The sequence below is a fragment of the Rhea americana genome, unplaced genomic scaffold (assembly GCF_003343005.1).
Source record: "Rhea americana isolate MKP2758 unplaced genomic scaffold, rheAme1 scaffold_15, whole genome shotgun sequence".
Classification (NCBI taxonomy): Eukaryota; Metazoa; Chordata; class Aves; order Rheiformes; family Rheidae; genus Rhea; species Rhea americana.
The window spans coordinates 4,724,509-4,744,821 of record NW_028185594.1 but is presented as its reverse complement, the minus strand read 5'-3'; the positions used below and the strand labels follow the sequence as shown (position 1 = coordinate 4,744,821).

Sequence of the window (20,313 nt, the reverse complement as noted above, 5' to 3'; positions counted from 1 at the left end):
GACAGAAGCACACATGCTGTGATATGATGTGTTCCAAGAATTAAGAACATGAAAAGATGAATAAGTAGCCCAATCTAAACTTTTAGATAGCCTTTTCTAAATAAGATTTGTGAGAGAGAAATTGAATTGAGGAAATAGGTGTTTAAATGGAGTACAACCATTTCTGAATATCTGCTATTTTTTATCAGTGAAAATTTTTTGTGAAGTGAGAAGGAGGGGTGTTTTTTGKTTTGCTTGGGTTATTTTGTTTTTATTTTTTAGCAGAGTAGTATTTATAGAATACTATAGAATGCAAAAGAAATAGGTGAGTTTTTTTGTTTTTTAGGATGATAATTTTTCAATTAAACTCTGGGATAGTGATGCTGCTGCTTTCAAAGGTGGTTCTGATAGCTGTAGGATGGAGTTTTTGTAAATGTTTTTGGTCAAAATGAGGGCTTGGCATGTTAAATGACCCTTTTGTTAGGAAAGTATGTATTGTATAGTTGGGTAAAGAGAGTTGGTAAGGCACACAGTGCCTTTTGGCTCACGGTTTTATTTGCAGAACTAGTAAATAGTCACCATTTGGAATTGGTGTTTGAGTTCAGCGCTGTGCAAAGCAGAACAAACACTGCCTGATTCTGACAGTAGTCGTGTGCTTGGTCTTCACAGATGTGTAGTTCCACAGGCTGGAGTTAATCCTGAACAAAGGCCTAAAGATACTTTCTTGTCCCTCTTTGTCCCCCCAAAAGTAGGGAGGCAAGGTTTCACTGAAWTGACTTGTGCTTCTCCATTAGTACAAATTGCAAAGATCAATCTGAATTAATTCAGATGTTGCATGATGAAATTGCCAACTAAACTTTTTTTTCCAGAAGTAAGTGAATATTTTAATACTGAAAGATCTCTCTTGCAAAGTGAGAGTGGAAAAAAGATCTCAGAATTAAACTTGTAACACTTTCCTTAATTCACCCAGCTGTAATTGGGTATTGCAGCATACATTTCCAATGACTCACTGTTTTGTGTTATTGTGTCATCTTTCATTTTCATAATACGTAGATCTGTCTTTAAACATAAGCAAGGTAGGTTGCTCATACAGCTGTCTGTGTGCTTTGGCTGTGTTGGGGGAGGTGGGGACTGGCCGTTCGAGGAGCACATACTGCCTTGCGTGCTCACGTACAGCCTCACATGTTTCTGTGGTTTGTTAATTGTACGGCCTTCAGAGATCACATTGGTTCTGACAGTTTAAATCCCATACACCCTCAGGCCTCTGGAGATGGTAGGTCTACTAGAAAGGTGGAAGATTTCAAAGAGAAGAGATGGCTACACGCAGGCCCCTGCAACGTTACTGACCTCAGATCCAGGCAGTGGCCTTTCCACTGTCCTTCTCTCAGCCCTCCTGACTCTTTCCAGAACCCATATTGTAAAAATTAGTCTTGCCACCTTAACATCAAAGACAAACTTCTTGGATTGACGAAGTTCAGTTTTTCTCGAATTGTTGAGAAGCTTTGAGATGACCTGCAAGAACACCTTACCTTGGTACTATTTTGAGCCTTTCTAATAAAAGTCATCAGAAAGCTTTAAAAACACTAGTAAGTTTAGCTTCACAGGCTATGGCAATATGTGTCATTATACCTTTTAGATTATTAAACAGATCAGGGTTATATGAGGAAACCTTTTGCAGAACATTTTCAGTAGAGCCTATGAACAGTAAGAGCATTATTTCACCTGTATTTTTGATAAGGCTAAATGGTGAATACAACTAAATAGTTGTAAATGTTTTTCTACYGATTTCCAGCAAAATCACCCAAAATAAAAAACTTCCAGAACAACAAGTGTAAATTCAACAATAGGTTAGTAAGTAACAGAATCTGAAAAGACTACTGTGGACCCAGTCAACTTAAAACATCACTGTTAAGAAAAAWTTAGGTATTCTTTTAAAAATGTTTTACTTCTTTGCAGCTGTATGAAAGACCTGCATAAGCAGCAGGAGAATACTACTATGCTCTAGAGCCAAATCTACYAAGAAAGATTAAAAAAAAGGGGGGTGGGGTTGCTTTGAAGTGGCTAAGTGGCATTTGTGTAAGAGAACTACCAGTGATTTTGTRTTTCCCAGACTGTTTCTTGTTAGGGCATTGTAGAACATGCAGATGCCTGCCCAACTGGAGAACGATATATAGATGGATGGGCATGGCAATTTCTATATAAGTATCTCTGGTAAAGGAGATTATGTGCAGAGCAACTAATAAAGGTGAAAAAGAAGTATATTTCTAGAGAACATTTCAGTAAGAACAATGATTTAATGGTGAAATGTTTTGGATTTTTTGGCAGTATTTGACAAATTTATGTTTTATTTGAACCTTCAACTGCCGTTCTTGTTTTTGTCTGAAATGTAATGATTGCTTAAAAGAAGTCTTTATTTTTTTTTCTTTTCTTTTTTTTAATACATTAATTAATTTTCCAGTGTGGAAAATTCACCCGTTTTAGAAGAATTCTGGTTTTCCACTTCAAACAGTAGAAGTAAAAATTGTTTGGGGGGAGGAGGGCGAGAGGAATGCAGGGTACAGATAACCCCAAATACTGAGTAATGGCAATGTGGAAACTTGTACAAATTAAGACTGTCTCTTGCATTGGTGTGCCAGAGGGAAAGGTGATAGTATTAAGGACTAATGTAGGGAAGAGCATAGAAATGAAAGCTCTTGCAGAGGGTCAGCGCAGAATATTGTAAGACAATTAGTAATCTGTATAGGAGCTTATGTATAAATAGGAGTGAAAGCCTAGTTTCTGTAGAATCAGTGAAAGATTTTGCAAGTCACCCGAGACTGTGATAACTAGGAATGCTTTCTGAGTAATGTCAGTGATTCTGTTAGAAATTGATATATCAAAAGCAGAATTTCTTAAAGGTTATTGTTAGCAGCATTTATTGTTTTAACTTCTAAGACATCATAGTCTCCCAAGATTAAACTTGCATCTTTACTGAATGTAAAATTAGAGCTTTGATGTCCTATTGGTCTGAATATGAAATGCTGACTGTGAAGGCAAAGCCTAGCTAGGCAGAAAACTGTATATGCAAATTATTTCTTTTGGAGAGACGTTCAATCAGGAAGCTGAAATCAGTGTTTCACTTACCCTGAGATTGTAATATTTTAGAAATGTTTGGAAATTTTTGTATGCCCTAGAGCAAAAAAAATGCTGGAATTGTTGTTCAATAAAGTAACAACAAACACAACATAATAATACAAAGATGCTTTTATGCAAAAAGAGGAACATTTCAAATACCATTTTTAGGAAAAAAAATAAAAAGACTTATTTTATAAATACATTCCTTATTGATTTCTCAAACTACTGTTTGGAGTGCACTTGATATGAGAGCAGTACAAGGTGATTTTAATTAAAACTGCTGGTAGGAATTAGTACTGTGTTATGACCTGGAGGCTGGAGAACAAGGACCTTTCCAATGTTCTCTTGAAAACCTGTTGGAATCTGAAAAAGATAGTAGATAGGATTTTATCTGTATTGTGAAATTGCAGTGATGTGTTTGTAAAGTACTAGAGAGAGCTATAACCATGCTTTGTTTGAGAAGACTAAAAATATTTTACTTTAGTGTCCTTAGAGATCTCAGATCTTCAAGTAGATGTGCACATAACTTTTAGCTTATGTATTTGGTTTAATTCTCTAAACTGCATCACTGTCATCTTTGAGGTGTCCTGGATATTTCCAGTACTACACAGATAATATTTTATTTAACAGTTTCAATTCTAGAATAAAGAAAGGAAACATACGTATTTCCAAAATATAATCAGTGATTTTTGCCTTCTTCAATAAGAAGGCAAAAATTGTTTGTTCAATAAGAGCAAATAATTTACATAATAAGTCAGCTAGCATCTATAAATGGGTATCATGTACAGCTCTTGAGGCAGTAATTTGCATCTCTGCTGAAAATTAGCTTCGTGCAGTTGGTATGTCTTACGTGCTCTTGTTAAGACCTTAATGATCTACAAATATCCTGGCGTAATACAAATATTGTAAATACGTTTTCAATTTACTGGAAATACTGAGTATTGTCTGACTTTTCCTATAATAAACTTAATGTCATAACCAGCCGATGTTGATTGCAACAATGCACATTCATTTCTTGTGAATGCCTTACAGATGCAAGACAAAAGTAGGTAAGGCTCATGAGACCAAGATTCTTTCAACATGCTTTAGTAAAGAATTGGACTGTAAATAATAAAAAGAAAAAAAGGTAGTAGATAAGGAATTTTTAGCTCATCTAATATTAAGGCTAAATGGAGAACAGGCAAGGATGGTGTGCTTTTTTAACTCAGCTGCTGCAGAACATGTGGTGATAAATGTTATTCTAAACAAATTTTACTCTGCTATTTAACAATCTAGACTGAARGTAGCTTTGGGGAATCCCAGTAAATTGAGAAATATTGGGAACTCTCTGGAAAGCAGGTATACTTAGCAGTATGCTTTTTGGAAACATTCCAGATCGTTGGGCTTAAAAAGTATTTTCTACTGTAGTAGAAACATTCTAAAACTGGGTGCTGTAATTCTTGGGATATGGGAATGAGTTAATACTGCACCACTGTAGAAGTGCTTCTCCTTTGAAGGCTTGAGGAGGTAGGTAGTAACTCTCTGCGACGTGCATGGTTGCCACTTGCAGACACAGTGAAGGTTCTTGTGAGTATAATCACTCATAAGGGGAGGAATTGAGGTTGTCTGTTCAGCCGCCTTTTGGCACGTTGTCAGGTAAAACCTGAGTTCCAAACTTCCGGGATTTCCGGTGCATGGGAACTCTGGGCAGCAAGCTGTGTTCCTGGAAAGTGSAGGGAGAAGAATCACCATAGGGCTTGCCTGTGCACAACTTGTAARTATCTGTGTCGCTCTTCGGTGTGATGTCAGTTGTACCAGAATAGCAGTCTTTAGATACTACAGCTTATTCTGGGAATTATATATATATATATGTGCAGACTCTAACTTTGGTAGGACAGCAGTGCTAAAGGACATTAACCCGTCTTACTATATTGGATCGTAAATCAAGGTAGCTAATGGGTACAAAACTGTGTATATCAATTCTGAGTGAACTGTTGCAGCTATCTAAAGGCAAAGGTAATCCAGCAGTTCAAGGTATTTTTAAAGAGATTAGAAATTAAAATATACAGGAGGAAGTCTACAAGCTGCAAAACAAATGTAAATAAGTCAATAATGAAACATCAGTGTCTGTCAAAAGTACCTATGGGAGCAAGYTCCTGTTGAGGAGAGATTAATAACACAATCTGTTTCTAGAAAATAAACTTTTAAGAGGAAAGAAAAAAAATGTTTAGARGTAAAATATACCTCAGTTATCTTGATGTCCTGACTTCTTGTAAAACATTTTTCAAGTAATCTTGAGTTTAGTAAGTTCTTCTTTGAAAATAATTACAAGAATTTGAGCTATGATTTAATAGGAGAAATATGGAGATAGATGTCTAGCTTATTAGTTTATCCACAATTTTGGCTAAGAACAAAAAAACCTATAACAAGTCTATAACTAGACATCGACTATGGCTCTATATTTGAAGGTTAAACTCAATTTTTAGTTTTCTTTTTTCTGTGAAATTCTTCTTTTTGTGAAATTYGTAAAACCAGAACTTCAGTTTAAATTTCAGTTAGAGGTGGTTATTGCACGTTTTATATTGGAATTTCAAACACCTAGTTTGTTTTCTGTGATTGTACTTYGGTGAGGAGTAGTCAGTTCTGGGAGCATGTAATGCTAGGATTTGAAACAGTTGCTTATATCCTTGGAGGATGAATGCAAAATGATAACACTTCAGAGGCAAGTTCAGCAGTTTATTGTTCTGCTCTTCTGTGTTTTTAAGCTGATAATACTGCATATGCAGTGCAATATAGAACTACCCTGAAAATTGTAGTGTCTGAATTAGCCAAGATATTGTACATTGTAGTCCTTACTTAGTAAATTAAAACACTATTTATGCTGTACAGATATTCTGCTCCTCAGGTGCCATGCATGTTTCAAGTTGAACATTTGTTTTGACATGGGATTTGTTGCAGTCTCCGTCTCGTCRCTGTGCTAGTGGTTTCTTCCTGGTGGCAGGAGGAGCAAAAATGGCTCTGCTCAGGTTTCTCAGCTGCCACGGCTCCCGACAGTGGGTATTAGCTTCGAAACGCTACAGCGCTATCTGCCAGGGAGTGTTAGAGTTCAGAGGCTTGCTGAGAATACTATTYGTTATAATCCACTTTCTCCTACTGTGTAATGCTAGTAGTATTTGTCATATTTGATTTTGTTTTTATCATGATTTTATTCTGTTTTYCTTTAAATTGTACAAATGAATGGAGTTAAGATTGAAAGGAAAAAAGACTTTGCAAAGTTCAGGTATGAAACAGTACTAGATGCATCAGCTGCTGCTAATAAACCCTTAGCTTTGCCCCATTGCTGGTTTTGTCTATCCTGAGTAATGGTAAAAAAAAGTCGTTGTTCACAGTCTATTGAAATAATAAGCAGCAGACTTGGTAATGGAAGTGTTAAGCATAAAACTGAACATCACTTGTAACTAATGGCTCTGTTGTGAGCTCTTTGTATGATTAAGCTTTTCTGTGCAAAATGGTGTTTAGTTCACTGAAAACTTTTTATGTCTTTTTCTTTAATTAGACATTTTCTATAAGATTCACTTGCTCTTGTCCTTGCACTATTTGCTGACAAAAATCTGATATTATATCACAGTTTTGCCTACTATGTTACTTTGAAGCAAACCTTTTCCCCCCTTGATAATGGAACTAACGCACTTTTGAAAGAAAGGTTCAATTTTCTGGCCTTTAGAATCCCCATAGAGCAGTCTCTGTGAGCCCAACGGCTTTGCAGCCGTGCCTTCCTGAACTGCAAGTACGGACTAGCGTTGTGGAATGCAGACTGATAAGCTGAGATTGAAAACGCAGACAGATGTTGAGAAAGATGTTGGCTTTTCAGAGGAGGTCATTAGTCACTGTTCCTTTTTGAACCTTTTTTGGTCCAAATTTTTCTTTATCTGGAAAGCATTATGATCCTGAGAACCAAATACATTACTCAGTATTAACTTCTGCATTCTTTTTTTATGAAATGCAGTGCATCTTCATTCACTCTGCAGACTCTCTGGAGATAAAACAGTAGCTGTATTTCAATATGGCACAATCTTAGGAGATGTAGATAAATAAAGCTTTTAGTTTATAGTACAGTTGAACTACTTTTAGATAAGGTGGTTCAAGCAGCTAGAGTCATGTCTGTCAACTTCTGGCCCAGGAGCAGGCAGCTAGTGCAGCCGCTGCCCCAAGCCAGCCCAGGGGCTTCCTGTGCAAGGCCAAAGCCCACACTGCGGGCAGCGTCGGGCCAGCCCTGCGTCCCAGTCTGGGCTCCCTCTTGCTTGCCTCTGCTGCAGTCCAAGACTCAACTTGGGCCTRTCTGGGCTTGTCTGTGGAAATACACATTGGAAGATTGTTCTTTATGTAGTTTGATTTATTTATTTTTATTGTACTCACAGCTGTGTTGTTGGAGCATCTTCTAGAATTGGGAATAAAGAAAAGGTTAGGGTAGGTAAGGTGTAGCTTGCCTTTCTTCCTCCCGCTTATCAGACAAAACCTTTGTGTGTGGATGGGTACTGGGGAGCAGGGAGATTTTTTAATTTTAGTTTTTTCCTTACAAAGAAAGACTTGCATCCTATTTCACATTGATGAGAATAGCAAATTCAGATAAGTGCCTCAGGTGTTCAGATAGTGAACTAATGACTAGCTCTGCAGTTCTGAATCTGGAGTCTCATATTTAGCCACCTAGCTCCTGAGATGATGTGTAATTCAGGCTATAGATATCTCCATTATTTCTGCAGAACTGCGCTGACAGGGTTGTTTTGAAGCTGCAGGGAGCTGAGGTACCTTTGGCATTTGGGCTAACACAACCATGTGCTTGAAAAGGCTCAGAGAGAGCAGAGCTCAGGTGAAACACAGCACGCAGGGGACCGTGCAGCAAGGAAAGCATCATGGCAGTGTGCTCAATCCMTAATTACTTCTGTATACTTTCACTGAGTCTTCCTTTGTGTCTTTTCATTTTAGCTTGAAGCTTACCTGGGTGTTACTCTTCAGTCATCTTTCATTTCTGTTCTCATCCTCTGATAGATTTAGGAATGTTGCCTACTTATTTACCAAATAGCTGTTACTGGTATTTATCTTTTTTTTTTTTTTAATTGTTTTGTATTTAATAAATAAAATGAACAGTGTCCTGTTGCTATGGACACTAACACATGAACATTTCAGCTGGGAGACTAAGTGTGTCTATTTGTGGGTATRTGTGTGAGAGAGAGAGAGACTTTCCCTTGTTGCAGTTCTTAGTATACTGAATTTATGATAAGAAATCTGACTTTTAAATGCCAGCTGTTCGAATCTGCAGAGTATACTTTTGGTTCTATGCTTTCATTATCAGAGTAAGTATGGATCTTTCTAAATATGGAATACAATCAGATGTATGTTGCCAGTCCATGTATTTTTTTGTTAGAAGACTATTTTGATTTTTTTACATTTTCTTTTGAGGACAGTAAAGTATTCTGTAATACATTTGATAATTTGAAAGAAATCAGTATATAAATTAGTCTTAATCTAGTTTAGACAAGTTTTAGTTATTTCAGTTAATTTGCATAAAAATACCTTCCATAAAAATTTGATTCATGGAATAACATGTTTGATATGCAAGTAGATCTGAAGGAAGAAGTTGGAAATTCAGTCCCTGAGGGCAAGTAAAGAAATTGAAAGAGGGAATTGTAAAGTAGTAAGGGATTTTCTGTCGTCTTAGCTGTTGCCTTAACTTTTTCTTGTTTTAGGGTAGAATAAGAGATTGAAGTTTTTTTGACAGGTTTGAGGAAAGATTTATTTTTCGAAGGCATCTATATCAAGTTGCATTGACACTCAATGAGAGTTTACGATCTAATTTTTTTAATACCATTGAAAGCTCCAAGGAGACAAATTCAGTGTTTCAGCACTACTGTTTCATGAAATTATTTTTAAAGCCTGATTCTACCAAACATTGTGTATGTTCTTTGGTGGCGCTAGGCTTCCTATTTCCTACAAATGTATGCAGTAGCTACAGAGGACATTGAGCAAGTGTCAGCTTTGGCCCAGATCTAGCTTCCTTCCAGACTGGCAGCATGATGCTCATTTAGAAACTGTCTGCAGGCCTATAAACTCATACACTTGCACAAAACTCCTTGTGCAGACGTTCATACTGAATTGAAACTACATCTAGTGAGCAAAGGTAAGGTATCCGTGTATCCTGTATAAAAACACTTTTCATGTTTATAACACTTGGACAGACAATGCAAGTATTGTAGGAGTGAAAGTGATTTTCCCTAGGCAGAGCCAAAATATTTCCGTTTATCCTTGGGTAATGGTTCAGAGCTCACTGTATCAATCTGTTCACAAACTGGATGCATATAACTAAAGGAATACATGGTTTTGTGCTTCTTATCTGTTGTATGGGGCTGCTGAGGTCATTGTTGCTTGGTCATGGGTCTTTGTCTCCCATTAAAGCATTAATTCACCTAACATTAGTGATGCAGGACCCAGAAATACAATTTTAGAAGCCAAGAATTTAATAYAAATTTCCTTATTTACAAATGCAGCTTTTAAGTACGTGACTCTGACTTTGGTGGTTTCACCTTAAGGAATAAAAGAGTAAATAAGAAAAAAGTATTTTTTAAAAAGGTTCAAATTTCTGAAAGCTAGACAACTAAACTTCAGCAAATACAAGTTGGTTATATTCTTAACTGCTTTTCCATTTTCCTCCGTTTCCATTCTCTGAAGGTGTAATTGCAGTAGGGCAAAATGGATGATGCTACCTGAGTGCTGGTGTGAATTATATGGAGCAAAGCTGCTGCTTTGAGGAGCAGGTCCAGACATTGCTGTCTCTGCAATGGAATGGGAAACCAGAGAAAACTTGTTGGTGAAAGCTGATTGTGAAATAAAGCACAAAAAGACACCAGAAATCAAACAGTATTAGGTAGATGTACAGAAAACATTTAATTTTTTCTTCTTTATGAGAAAGATTTTTAATGACCCTGAGGAGTAACTCAAGCTCTCAAGCTGCTTGGCCTCAGCAGCTGGATGGCGCGCTTGTGAGCAGTGCGGATGGAGCTGAGAGGTGGCGGCCGCCACACTCAGGTTTGGGTGAGCGGAGTGCTGTGCACACCTACCTTGGACGCTCCCAGCTGCAGAGTCATTCATAGCATCTTTGGAGCAAGCAAAAAACGTGTGTGGGTGAAATAAATACACGCTGTAAACCAAAAGCGTTACGCATCTCCTGCGAGCTGTGCCAGGCGTGCTGGGAGGAGGCAGCCCGTAGGCCTCGCAGCTCTTACAGAGTGCCCGAACAGGCAGGCTCGTGCTGACAGTGGTCCTTGAAAGGTGTGGGCTAACCTTGCTCAGCTGCGGCGGGTAAAAAGGAGAYGTCTCATATTCAGCACTCAATGGAGACTAGATAAATGTTGTAATGGCCATGGGGGGAATGTACGTAAAGGAAACGTTTTTAAACTAATTTGAGATTTCAATTGTGTGACTTGGATATGCTAGTAGTGTTTTTCCTAGTTTTATACACAACATTTAAAATTGATTTTATTTTTTTAATTAAAACAGCATCAAATTCTCTAGTGGGCAGAAAGTTTTAGTGATAACCCCAGTGTCCAAAACGTGTTATGGGTACAATGTTTAAATTTTGCAGATAGGGAAAGCTCATAAGTTGTGAAGCCTTAATTTCACTTAGTATTTCAGAATATATCAAGTGAAATATGGTACCACAGATTCAGTCTGCATACTTTTTCGCGACTCTRCTTGAACTTCATCCTACACTGGAGAAGTGTGCAGTGCTTTGTGTGTGCTAGACCACACAGAGCAGGGTTAGAGGCAAGAACAGTCCTGCATTTAGTAGGAGTCCAGATGTGTGGTCACCATGTTATGTTTGCTGTGTAACAGAAGTGTCCTAGAACATGGGGGAGTGCAGAGCTAAATATTTAATTAGCATTCTGAGATCATACTTCATCTAAATGTTTTTGTCAGGAAATGCTTGTTTTATGCCACCACACTGTTGCATGCTAACTTATGAGTGAGTTCATAGGTGAGCAAAAACTGGTAAGTTTTGAGATTTTTCTAGCCATCTGTATCATAATTCAAATTATCACTTTATTTAGTCATTTGTAGCTTCTGCTTGAGCAGATGTGAAGACTAGCCTTGCAAATGCAGTGCCACGGTGATGCCAAAAGCCTGTCGGAATTTGTTCACCCTGGGAATGTGTTTGTAACCATCGGTGCTCTGGTGATATGTTGTCACTAGCAGTGTCCTAGTCCCAAAAGTGCTATTGGCACCATGATCTTACATGTTGTGATGGGGCCATTGAAATAAGATTGGAAGACAGTCTTTTCCATTCATTCTAGATTATTATTACATGAAATAGTTACCAGGTAGGAGATGCTAGCTACTCTTTTTTGCCTTCGTCGTGGAGAAACGAGTATATACCTGCAAATGGTTTTTGAGGTTTGATTCTCTTTTTGCAGCGCTCATTTGGCCATATTTTTACTGTTCAGAGTCGTTGATGAAGTGTCACAGAAATCATAGAATACTTATCTTTTTTGAAAAGCTAACCTGAGAAACAACTCCCTTCCCTAGGAAGAGTTGTTAGATGTGTACACATCTATGAGTTAGGTGTGTACCTGCTCAAGGGCTCAATGGCTGTGATTGCCTGCAGGCTGCTAGAAGAGACAGGCAGAATACTCCTCTCCCCCTCGCCCCAAGACTTAGTGCAGACTGAAAGCATAAACTTGTTTGAAATCTCCCTTTTCAACGGGCAGCCATAAATCCTCATTTTTCTCCTGGTTACCTATTTTCTGTTTAAAGGAACTCATAGAGTTACATATCCCATTACTCTGTTGTCTTTTAAGGCCAGAAGTTTCAGAAGACTAGTGATTGAGTGTGTCTTAATTTTGAGGGACCAAACAAATATGTCTTAAAAGTAGGCAAGTTTTGCAGCAACTTCACTAAAATTTAAAACCACTTTGTCCAGTTGGGAACCCAGACTAATTACTGAAGCCCATGGCTATGACTACACTCATATTTTGTGATAAGTTGAAGCAGAAACACCTGTCAGGAAGCAGTCAGTCTCAAGTTTAATAATATTTTGTTGTTTGACAAAAAAGGTTTCTGTTCATTTAATGGGACGTGGGGGGTTTTGCCATTCATTTAACAGGATTTCATGGTGCATTCAGGATTTGAGTAAGCCAGACTGACAGAAGCCTTTTTGTGTACAGTTTTCCAGAGACTGTTTTTCCCATTCTAATTTTTTATGGGTTTTTTTGAAAGCATGCATTGGTGTAAATACCCGTCTTAGGAATTTATCGCTCTGTTGTATAGTTTAATTGTACAGTGTCACTAAAACAGCTAAAATCGATACTCAAGGCTGTGACAACTGCAGGGATTGATTCAATAATTTTTAAATTTCATTGAAGAAGTTTAAAGTAGAGCGGTTACAGAAGCTGTATATTTCAGGATGCAAAAGTGAGACAAGTGTAGCAGTCACCTGAGGTCAGCTCGTGCAGCTCCGTGGGACTGTGCGGTGCCRCTGCTCCAGCTGGTCAGGTTGTGCCGAGATGTGTGTTCGTGGTCTGAAACGAGCTTGTTGCTCCAGGGCAGCCAGAACATGTGGTACAAGCGGCATCAGCTGTGTCTCTCGTTTGCCCACGGTGCAGCACGGACGGGGAGCTTTGATACCAGCCTCGGCATGGGCTCTGTGCACGCTTGCTCTCGCAGGGGAGTTGCCTCAGATCTTCCTTCCTTCCTTCCTTCCTTCCTCCCTCGCTCCCCCCAGCCAGGCCGCGGCCCCCGGCTGGCGATGCCGCACCTCAGGCTACTACACGCGCTGGGGCACCGTGCGGGCCAGGGTGCCTGCCACTGCCACGCAGCGGGCGGGGGGCGGCAAGGGGCGCGAGAGCCAGCGCTTGGGCTGCTGGAGAGCAGCACSGAGCTGTATTTCGTCAGATGTATTTCTCAAATCAAGCCCTTAGATCTGTGGAAGGACTTTGCATAAATGCAGACTAATGATTGCTGTTTATCATTATTTCCTTTTCATCTTCATGCTGTTTTAAAAATAATCAGAGCCTTTGAAGTTAGGGAAGGTACTGTTTCTTCCATTCTGTAACTGGGAAACTAAAGCACAAAGTAACCGAAGATCAAAATACTCGAAGTCAGAGCCAGAAACAAAGCCTGCTCTTCCCATAGCTTTGTGTTTTAAGCTTTTAAAAATACTATTTTTCTTAAAAGTATATTCATGCATGCCTGGTGTAATATTTACGGCGATGTAGTTGTTTATCCGAAGAAGGTTAGCTGAAGAAGGTTAGCTACTGCGGATGGCGTGGAAACGGGAGCTGCCTGTCGGTGGGGCTGGTGTCTGGGGGCGGGGGACACACCGTGCTGGGCTGCAGCCTTTTGACTGGCCCCGTGGCTGCCGCCTGGGGAAGCCTCTCTCCTGCTGACCCACTCCACTGCGGTGGCCAAGTTTCCACCTTCCACGCTGTTTTTCCCTGAATTTTCTTCTATTTGAATTCTTCTCATTTAAATAGAGTGACTCAGAGGCCTTGAGGATGTCCCCAGCTGACGGCATCTGCTGGCTGTGAGATCCCTTTCTGGCAGGAGCTGCTTTGTGCTCAGGCGCCAGCTGAATCCCCACTTCCGCCAGGGTGGGGGTAGCGGGAAACAGCCCTCCTTCACCGCCCGTGGGCTCCGCGGAGCCAGCCGGCCTTTCCGCAGGAACCCGGAGAGGGGCCGCTGCCGCCCTGGCCCCCGGCGCAGGCGCTCGTGGGGCAGCCGGCAGAGCCGTGTCCCCAGTGGCACTGGGCTGCTTGCTTAAAAGCCCTAAAAAATCAGTGTGCTAAAGGAAAGAAGTTACAAGACATTTAGATACAAGAATGTAGGCTATACTGAGTTGTTTTKGAAGTACAGAGTGTATTACTGGATTAAAAACAGAAGGAAGAGCTAAGTTTTAGTATTAAAATATTTGCTAAATTTAAGAGAAGGATGACAATATACTACCTGAACATATATTAAACTGATCAAGGACATTAAATGTGAAGTATTAGGACACAAAAGTGTAACGAAAGGTTTTGTCATAAACTCATTGTATGTCTTTTTTTATTGATCTTAGTCTTTTGCTGGAATAGTTGCTTAAATTCTACTATGATTCAGTTTTGTCGCACATTTAGCGTAATGATTTTGGAGTAAATACACCATACAGTGGTGGCCACGAAAGCAGTTCGTTTTTCATTGCCTATTGATAAGGTTGATGAAGCAGAGAAGTTGTCCCTAGAGGTCTGCCAGAGGGTCTCAGCTTTGTGAGAAGGACGGCGGTTCTCCCCTTGCCTCGGTGCCCAGCGCGGCCCAGGGCTGCGGAAGGGGGGGTTGCGCCGCGGCCCTGGCGCGCTCGCCCCGTGCCAAGGGCGAGTGTCGCCGGGCCGCAGACAGCGCGCCTCCAGCCCCAGCCCCAGCCCGGCTCCGCCGCCTCTGAACACAAACATCCGCGGCTCCGGCAGGAAGCGCCCGCTCCCGCCGGCCCGGCAGGGCGCAGCCCGCTGCCCGCAAGATCTGTGGAGCAGGAGGCAGCGAGCTTGGAGCAGCGAGGAGGGCGCAGCAGATCCGTGGGCAGCATTCCTGTGCCTCGTAACAACCAGAGATGGGAAAAATGCAGCTGCCCTCCCTCCCAGCCATCTTTTTCAAGGAATTGTTTTTGAATTTGCACACCCATATGAAGATGCACATTTTTGTATTTTGATGTCACTTTTGTGTGCTATTTTTAGAGCAGCAATATGCCTGGGAACATTGTGCATATGAAATATTTAGCTACTGAGCCTGTCAGATTTAAAATAATTTTAACGAGGCTTTGTGAAGTACACATTTTCTGTGTGCAGTACATGCATTTTTTTGGTCTAGTGTTTTTTACAGATGCTGGAAGAGTACCATTATGTTAAAATGAGTGGCACTGATCGAATAGGAGAAAGACTCCTTGGTCCAAGATCAATATAAGGGGATAATGTTAACAATTTTTCAGTCTTTTTATCAAAAAGCATTTTTATGAACATTTTATTTTGATATATATGAGGTTCCCAGTATCTGGTTGTGTRTCTGAACTCTCTCAGCAGATAAATGTTAAGCTTGAAAGCACAATTCAGACATACTCAAGTGCAGTTTGCTTGTAGAAGCAAGATACTTTTATCTTTATAAATATATACTTTTTGTAGTAACCAAATGCTTATCTATTTGTAGGTGACTTAAGAAAGATGATCTAACTATGATTTAGGTTTTGCACTGCTAATAATTCTGCATATATCTTGATTATAGGGATTATTTAATAGTACTAAAATTATCCTGAAAACTTCTGATCTCAGAGAAAAAAAAGGCAGGTAAGCAGTAGAGTTGGGTATTTTTTAACAACTCTGGGATTACTTCTTCACAAAAGTGACCAGCTGCTAATTCACATCTTGTATCTAGGTATCAAAGAGAGAGATTGCATAATCCCGTTCTCTGCCAAAGAAATGATCGCACGTTCTTTATTTTTTTAAGCTTCATGTATCAATGTGTCCTTCAGTTTTCAAAACAAAGTAAAAAAGCAAATACAATGTGCACAACCAGGATCCAGGTTAGGTGCTTGTTAACAGATGTTATCCCAGAGAATTTGGGGCAGGGGCTGCAGAAAGGATTGCCCTTCCCAGGCTGCGCGGTCGGAGGGGAGAGAAGCAGCCCTGAAAGCTCAGGTGCAAGCTGTATTTCCCATAGCATGTTTCAATTTGAGAGAGAGATCTGCCTACTGAAACTGCACTGCCAYAAATGACTTCTAGTTAGAGGAGGTCTCCGCTGGAGGATGTTATGGAAACGTTTTTACAGCCCAAGCCGTGTTACGTTTTTAAGCATTTTCTGCAGAGACGGAGAGGATCTGTGATGCAGTGCTGCCAGGTCTTGATGTTACTGCAGGTCTCATGACAGTTTGGTGCTTTCTTAAAGTCCAGTTTCCAGAAGTCTGAAAGATTGCGTGGGATTCTGTTCCCATGAGAAACATGAATGAAAATTCTGGTCCTGTTTGTGGAGAAAAGCATGGAAAAAATGTGCGGTTAAGGACACTTTACAAAAACATGTATGTATGATTTTAAGTGAGAATATAAAATCGATCAAATATGATGATGCTAAGTGTGAAATGGTAAAATAGTGGTGATGGTTTAAATTTTTCTCAAAGTAATGGAATGATTGGAAATAAATGCAGACTTTCTGCTTCACCTCAGCCTTACAGTCTGGAACAGAAACCAAGGATCTGCTCTAAAGTTTAGAGAGAAAACATCCGTTTTTAGTTACAAAAGAAAATTGCCTAGGGTTACTGGTTGGCAGGGTTATTTTATTAAAGAATGTCTCATCATCTCCCTCAAAAATACTGTTCCCATTAAATGCTTTTCATCTGCTCAAGCACGGAGCGCTCAGTCCTGCTCCATAGCCCTTAATGGGTGTTTCCTGGCTAATTGCAGGCACCATGCATTTAGATGCTTGCAAAAATTGTGTGTGAAATAATGTTTGAGCTTAATTTTGGTTTAGGTATTAAACATGGTCACTTTGAGTAGCAGATATTTATGTTCTGTACTATTTCATACTATTACAAAAATTTTAACGTGAGTTTTACTTTTAATAATAATTTGTCAAGCACTGACAGATGCAGTCTCATTTCAGATTTATAGACTCATAAAACAATGAAGATGATGGTCATTTTAGAGCATGCACCTATGAAAGCTTAGGTGAATTGCTTTGGGAAAACTAAAAAAATGCACTTAGGAAAGATAATATTATAGAAATATTTTTTCTCCCTCTTTTATTATTCTCAGCTGTCTGCAGTTTTACAGAAAACTGGGAATAGCTCCTGCTGGAGTTCATTGTAGAGGACTCCAGAGAATAGCTTTAAGGTATTCCAACCTTGTAGTACTGGCCTAACGAAAAAYGTCATTTAAGTGAATTTAGATCAGGGTGTGTGACTGTGATTCTCGTCTGCATGTGTAAAAGTGTGACCTAGACGATATCCAAAAGACTTCTAACATACATTTCTTCAGTACAGGTTTTCCACTTCTCTTTTTTTTTCTTTCCCATTTTCTTGTCTACACCAAATGAACTTAAGATTTACTTAAAATAATATGAGTCATCTTGATACATTGTTTATATTGGAGGCATTCTTGTCATTTGCCTTAGCGTGGTGAAGACTGAAATCTGTTGTTGCAGGACTGTGAATCAGGAAATGAAGCAGGAATAAAGCAGTGGTCAGTTAGTTGAAAAAAAAATGTTGATTACCATCCAGAAAAGAGCAGAAAAAGGAACTGATTAAGTGTTTTGGTTCAGCTGGAATGTTCAGCTAGAATACAGTAAGGAATGAGTAGTTCTTTTATCCTTTGTGGAAGATTCGTAAGACACGTGATAGAACCCAGAATAGACGGAACAGATGATTTACTACTACTTGTGTGTTATTTAGTGACATTTCCTAAGGAGCCACAAAGTTAGAATACAGAATTTAAAAATACTATTTAAATACTCTTTACATGAAGAAAGTGGGAATTAAATCATACAGGCCATGTGACTGTTAACTAGTCAGCAAATACAATTTAGAATTAGAATTGAAATCTATGAGTTCTTGGAAAAAGTTGGTAACAATGGGGTTTTGTTTTGTTTTTCAAAGGACTCAGACTTCATCCCTGTGTTMCAAAAATCCTGCTGGACCACTGTGAAAGTTGTATGATTTTAAAAGCAAGTAGAATTAATTATACTTGAAAAGTCACTTTTATAATTTACAGAACATATTTGCAGTCATCTGCTGAAGGCCATATTGCCTACACACTTCATAGCTCCATTGTGCACTGTGTTTATAATTTCAACGTAAGGTTTCCCCTCCTGTTTCTGATCTCATCCTCAATATCGTTTGGATTCCTTAATAGAAAAATAACTTCTGTTACAGATTGGCAGTGAACATATTGAATCTATCACATCAAAGAAATAGTTGTAGGATGGCGTTAAGACTCTGCTCCTTTTTAAAGCAATCTGTATGGGCAGATCTTTGGGTCCCTGTGTAATTTCACTGACTTTGATCAGAGTCCATACAGCTGTAGCTGTTGGAAGAATCAGATGCAACTGATGTGCTGTGAAGGTTAAAGGACAGCTTTCTCCTTTTTTTGTTGGAGACTAGCATTACTAGTATCCTGGTGATACAGCAATAAAAAAAATATATTAATATTGGACAGTGAGGCCATTTGGTTTCTACARTGYATTGATACTGGAAATTCTGTAGGGACATTGGTAGATTTTTTTTTAATGATTTTCTTTATATAAAATAATAGTAGTGTTTCTCTAACATGTTGTTATACGGTACTTCCTTAACTTTAAATACACGTMTATGTTATCTTCTAGACTTATTTACTGCTGTTTATGCCAGATAAGTGTAAGCTCTCAGTGATTTAGATGAGAAGTAGACAGACTGTATTAAAAAAAAATTCACAGAAAAGTTTGAATAGCAGTATAGAGATCTGGTGGTAAAAATTACTTTTAAAAATTACTCGTAAAAATTTATTTTACATGCAAATGCCTTTAATTATATATCCCCTCATATTTCCTAAATATTATTGTCAGAATACAAATGGCCATAAGTATTTTAGTTTTTTTTCATATGCGATGTGTTGAAACCACATTTCAAAGTCTAAGGTTTCATATTCAAACATGTAAAGGATTAGAAAGAAACAACAGTTACTCGCACACTTTTAAGGCAATCTCCTTGTGTGTCTGTGTTTTGATACAGCTTTTAATTATACAATCAAGTTTTTCCCCATGGGTTTTCTGCTTTTTCAACATCGCTAATACGTAGAATGGTGCATCTACTCCATATTTCATTTTTATTTTCATCAGTAGGTGGCTCCAGAACTGACTGACTTGCATCTTCTTAACCCAAAAGACAGCACTTTATTTCCTTGTAGGCTTTTTTTAAAGATTTCTCATCACAACAGGGATCTGTGGAGTGTCTCAGGTTTGGTGCCTGGAAGCTGAAGACCTGGTGTTCAGGGACCAACAATGAGCTCTTTGGCCGTCCTGGCACAGGAACTTCAGGGTTGCAGTACAGAAGAGCCTTCAGGACAGTTTTCAGCCACTATATCCAGGAAATCTTCCTGATTTCTCACCTCAGTCACTCTATGCTTTACAATGTAAATAAAACTAAAGGCAACAGTCTTAGAAACTGTGAGTGGAAAACATAGAAATTCTGTATGGATTCCCCACAGTTCATCAATCAGGCTGCAATATTTTACCTTCGTAACGCAGACTTTGATACTTGGACTGACATAACACCGTTGATAACAATGGGTGAATTATGCTTTATCTGGAGCAGCCACGATAGGGAAGGTATTTTGGGAGTGGGGAGCATTAAGAGGAGAATTGTCTGGCGCTTTCAGAATATTTGCTGATGGAAAAGGAAGATACAAGAAGCTTGCAGTCCTCCTTCTGGCTCCAAGAGAAGAATTCGCTAATGTTTACAGACTCTTGCCATTGGCCATTGTAACCTGTTTTTGTCCCAGTTTCCTTTGATTGCTCAGAATGTTCTTTGGTAATAGCATAAGTGCTAATTTTTTARATATGGAAACAGGAAGCATACAAAGGAGCCTTTCATTTTTGTGAGTTAAATTACAGAGAAATAGAAGAAGCTTTTTGAGCATAGACATGGATCAAAATACTTTTGCATTAATTAATATTACAAGCTTATGTTTATAGCAGAAGGTTAATTTGAAGGAAAAATATTATTCCTCGTGATATCATTTGCACTGTCAGCGGTTTTTGTTCTGTCATTTGTGAGGAAATCTAGGAAGGCAGCAGGAGAAAGCCTTTGTGTGTGGCAATATGGAAGCTTAATCTAAAAAAAAAAAATTTACCGGAGATATAGTACAAGCTTCTGGAAACTATTGTGGCAGAGGTGCCTTAGAAAAGAGAGAGAGATCCATGATGTGGTAGAAGTGCCTGAAGGGATTGTCAGGGCTAGATTCAGCCGGACTCCTCCTGACTGAGCAGTAAAAGCACTCATGGTTTGCTCTAAAATACACACATTATTTTTGTGTACCTTCTGACAAAATCCTTTCCCTACACTGGATCTGTTGTACTTGAGTTTTTGGGACCTGAAAACAAGCTCTTTATTGCTGATGAGGTCAGCGTGCTTCTGGGAACGGCGTCTTCTGGCTTACCAGCTGCTCCCCAGCCAGGAGGTCATCCCTATTTTAATGAGTTGTGTGT

The 20,313-nt window shown here is 39.2% G+C and overlaps 2 protein-coding genes across 6 annotated transcripts in view; one reads left to right on the top strand and one right to left on the bottom strand.

Moving 5' to 3' along the window:
• SUMO1 (small ubiquitin like modifier 1) overlaps positions 1-20,313 on the bottom strand; it is a 235,783-nt gene that overhangs the window by 107,481 nt on the left and 107,989 nt on the right. The gene's annotated exons all lie outside the window — the stretch shown is intronic.
• The window catches only part of BMPR2 (bone morphogenetic protein receptor type 2), a 107,897-nt gene that overhangs the window by 55,095 nt on the left and 32,489 nt on the right, over positions 1-20,313 (top strand). The window lies entirely within an intron of this gene.